The sequence below is a fragment of the Hemicordylus capensis genome, chromosome 1 (genome assembly GCF_027244095.1).
Source record: "Hemicordylus capensis ecotype Gifberg chromosome 1, rHemCap1.1.pri, whole genome shotgun sequence".
NCBI classification, from domain to species: Eukaryota; Metazoa; Chordata; class Lepidosauria; order Squamata; family Cordylidae; genus Hemicordylus; species Hemicordylus capensis.
In genome coordinates, this window is record NC_069657.1 from 93,666,000 (window position 1) to 93,670,412 (window position 4,413).

Sequence of the window (4,413 nt, forward strand, 5' to 3'; positions counted from 1 at the left end):
GTTTGAACTGGTTCAGCATTGTTACAGCCACCATTTTGTGTGGTCTGTTTACAGTTTTTCTCCCTTGCTGATTAGTTTTCTGCAAATGCCTTCCGATCTCCTTTCTCCTGGTTAGCTTGTTATTCAAATATTAGTGTTGTCAGGGCAACTCTGCCCCCATTGGTTGGTGGGGGGACTGAATGGAGGAGTTCCAAATTGTATTTAAAGCCAGGCAGGCACTGACTCTGACCATCTGGAAGAAGAAATGGCTGCCTTGTTGCTTCCCTGCATGAGCCCCACTCTTCAGCTGTTCTTGGTGGATTACTGGATTGCTGATCAGCGGATTACCTTGCTGTTGCTGCTCAGCCTGATTGCTCTAGATATTGGATTGGTAAGCTCCCCAGGTTTTGTACTTTGTTAGTTTTAGGATTAGAGTTTGGGGTGTTTTTTTAGGTTCTGTGCTTTTGGTGTGGTCAGGTTAGAGATAGATTTTGTGCATCTGTTGTATATTTTCTGTTAAATAGGGCCTAGTTTGGTGGAAGAGATGTCCAGGAAGGTGCAGGGAAGGGCTAGGAGCAGGGTCAGATGGAGGAGTGATGTTGGTGAGAGGCAAAGGCAATGAGAGGGGCCTACTCCCCTAGTCACCACTGTCCCCCTAGATCCTTTGTGTGCAGGCTTATGATTCCAGTGATGACTGCTACTGCAACACAGCTGTCTATTGCAGCTGAGGTAGAAGTAGGGGGAACCCTGTTGTAGTGAACTGCTATCCCTACAGGATTTACAACACCCAGAGAGAGAGTAAACAGAAAGCAGCAACGAAACTGGAGGAAAAATAAAAGGCTTGCAAAGAAAACAGTAAATGAATTAAGTCCCCTGAACTGAAACTAGGTACCCCCCTCTAACAATAACTGAGTAATAAGTGGAAGAAAAGACAGAACAATGAATGAAACAAGTGAAGGACACAGAACAAGGAATTAAGGGAACAACACAGAAAAGATATAATTCCAAGACCACAGTATCTGCTGCCAGCAAAGTTGCAAACAGCAACTCAGCCATGAGAGACTGTTGAATATATATGGCTCAACAGAACCAGGAACCAATCGGGCTTCCTTGAGTCAGCAGTTTGGCTTTCTTCCCTGTTATCTCCTGCACCTGCATGAGTCCCTCTGAGCCTTGCTCTTGATACTTCATCTCACTATAGGTGGAATCCCAGGCTCTTGCACATCAGAATTCAAATCTGGCAGCTGTTGAGAATCCTCAGGTCCCGAGTCTGATTTCTCTGCCAAATCTTGCTGCTGTGGCTCACTAGCAGGTGAGTCTTCCTGCTCTGAGTCTTCTGATTCCGAAGTCTGAGCCATGACACCTGTCAGGAAAGATGCTCTTCCCTTGTTGGGAGCAGAGGAGGTAATAACAGCTTGTAAGGATTATAGCCTTTGTCTCAGAGCAGCTCACGTCAGGGGGGAAATGTTGAATCATCCCTGGCATGCTGCCTGGGTGGGCTTCTCATAAAACAATTATGTATTTCCAGTAGATCTAAAATGCTGCCACCAGATCTCTCCTACAGTCTATTCTGAATGGGAATTGGAGTGATCAAAGATTCTCATTCGCCTTTTCCTCCTTGCTAACAAGCAAGTGTATAAATCCAACTGTTCTCCCAGGCCTGCTGCCTGCACATGGAGTTAAATTGTTAATTTGGCCAAGCTCTCATTGAGAGGCAGTTTGCACCAGAGAAAATCCCCCCCCCTTTCTCCTGTTAGGTCAATAACCACCCTTGGAGGCTTGGAAAGGGTAAAGAACAAAGGAAAAACAACTCTTATTCAAAAGGCTACAAAAATAGGTTGTCTTAAGCTTCAGTTTTAGGTTGCATTTAAGGATGCTTAAATGGTTACAGAGTCCTTTTCAATTATTATAGAGACTGGTTCCATCTGAGGCTTTTGGTTGATTAGGTAAACTTAAAAATAATTAATTCATTGCAATAATACTTCAACAGCACCCCAAATGATACTGGGGTGGCAAACACTAAAATCTTAGTTACTTGGATGCAAATAAGAGTTATTTAGGAAATGCAAAGCACATACCAAAAAACAAATCCTAATGCAAATTCTTATTAAAACATTTGCTCCTGCCCTCAACTTCCGAAGCCACTAGCCTTGTCTTCCTTTGTCCTTGAACTCACCAAGCTCCTGATGAGAATCAATCCTCCTGCAATACTGTCTCCCCAGGATCTACAGTCATCCTGCTGCAGCAAAACTCCATTGCCACATGTTCTCCTGCACTCCTCCAACTCAAAACTTCCTTTCCTCTTCCCAGAATTCCCAGCAACAGTTCTCTAGGTCCCACCCACCTGGCATACTGCTTGGTTGAGTCCTGGGGTTCACCAGCCTTTCATTCAAGATAAGGGTTCATTTCCTGTTAACTCTTTAGAGGGAGAGGAGGCTGGTCACTACATAGCTGCTCCCTACAAATCCCTCTGCTCAGTATGACCCCCACTGAGTTATTATCTATCTGTTTGTTTGTTTGTTTGTATTTATATCCTGCTCTTCCTCCAAGGAGCCCAGAGTGGTGTACTACATATTTAAGTTTCTCATCACAACAACCCTATGAAGTAGGTTAGGCTGAGAGAGAAGTGACTGGCCCAAAGTCACCCAGCAAGTATCATGGCTGAATGGGGATTTGAACTCAGGTCTCCCTGGTCCTAGTCCAGCACTCTAACCACTACACCATGCTGGCTTAGAAACTGAAGAGGAGGAAGTCATTGCTCATCACAAGCTGAGCCAGGGCTTTTGAGAAGGGAAAAGAGCTCTGTTGAGCAGGGCCCTGATTGTTTGCCTCTGCTCCACCTGCTCCAGGTGATTGCTGCTGCGAGTTTAACATCAAGCTGAGCCAGGGCCTGGGAGAAGGGAAGCAAGCTGAAAGACAAGAGACTTTCAGCTGAGTATGACTTTCAGCCAAGTGGGGAACAGCTGGTGGACTACAGCAACCAGAGGCATGAAGAAACACAGCAAGTCTGGTGGATTGCACAGCAGGAACTTTGACAGTAGCAGTTCTCCCCATGCCTGCTGGGAGTCTTAGCAGCTGCATAGATTAGCTAGAGTTTTGTCTCAGTTTTAATAGGAGGGAGTTTTTATTTCTTGTCATCATTAGGAGGCCCTTCCAATTGAGGTGGTCCATGGCTGAGGGCAATATGGCAGTGGGTGAAGGGCATGCCAGGTAAGGGGAAGGTGAGTTGGTTAAACCTGTCCACCAGGTTTATGGGTGTACCACAGCCAAGGTGGAGTGGGCTGGGAGGTGGGGTTGCCCTGGTTTATTCATCAAAACAGGTTGAGCGGTCCAGGAGAATCAACAGAGTCACACTTGCTCTGTCTATCTCCCGGTTTTGTCTATCTCACAGTGAATGTCTTTGGTTATATCTGGTAGGTTCTGTATAATTCTCAATTTTTAGCTTTTAAAATAGCTAAGTACTTTAAATAAGTACGGTCACTACCCAAATGGTCCAGGATTGCTGCAGAGATGTGCTGTCTGAACCCACTGCAGGGCATATTTTAAATAAATAAATAAATAAATGTGCTATAAAGTTGGAGGAAGAGAGCTTGGTCAGTTTATTCAAGTTGGTGTGATAAATACTAAGTGTCAGGCTTCAGCAGCAGCTTTTTGAATTGTTGCACTCATTGGGTAATTATCTTTGATGTTTATATATGTAGTTTGTATTATTTTATATAAAATGTTTTCTTTAATGTGTGGTTTGTGCTTTGTAGTAATTCACATCTACAAGGACTTTTTCAAACTCTCCTGGAGGAATTTAAGAACTTTTGGAAATAATTCACACTCCTTTGGAGGAATTGGAGAAATGCGTTTGGAGGAAGTAATGAAGAATTCCATACACCAGGGAGAAGTGATTTAAATTTAGCAGCTGTGAAGTTTATCACAATTGTATTACATAATTGTTCATGTACTTCTGATGAAGCTTACTGTGAAATGAGGATATATCGCGAAACCTTGTCAAAATGAAGTGATTAATGAAGTGATATTTGATATTTATATTGGTCACTTTTAAAAAAATTTTTGTTCATGCTTTATTCATTGGGTGTTTTGTTTTTTTTTTTGGTCATTTTTCTTTGCTATCTTGAGTTAGTACCACTCTTCATATATATATATTCTTTAATCCAACCACGCAGGGCTCCACCACCAATCGTCTGTGGGGAGAGTGGGCTAAGTCCGCTCTCCCCAAAGACCTCATTGAGGCGATTCACAGTAATCATGTGAAGCACCTCTTAGTTTATTTGAAACACGTTTGGCAAAAGTACAAGACTGATCAGCTATTGGCAAAATGATGATCTAATGCTTCATCTTTCAATCAAAATGTGATACTGTGATCAAATGGGAATATCATTTCAAGCTTGAAACTAAGCCTAAAATCCATTTCCTGCACAACCC

At 43.1% G+C, this 4,413-nt stretch overlaps 1 long non-coding RNA gene across 1 annotated transcript; it reads left to right on the plus strand.

The window, feature by feature from the left end:
* Positions 1 to 241: 241 nt before the first annotated feature.
* On the plus strand, positions 242 to 4,055 carry LOC128341264 (uncharacterized). The gene is made up of 2 exons (XR_008314292.1): positions 242 to 370; positions 3,735 to 4,055. It is a non-coding gene; the product is annotated as an uncharacterized LOC128341264 (long non-coding RNA).
* Positions 4,056 to 4,413: the final 358 nt, after the last annotated feature.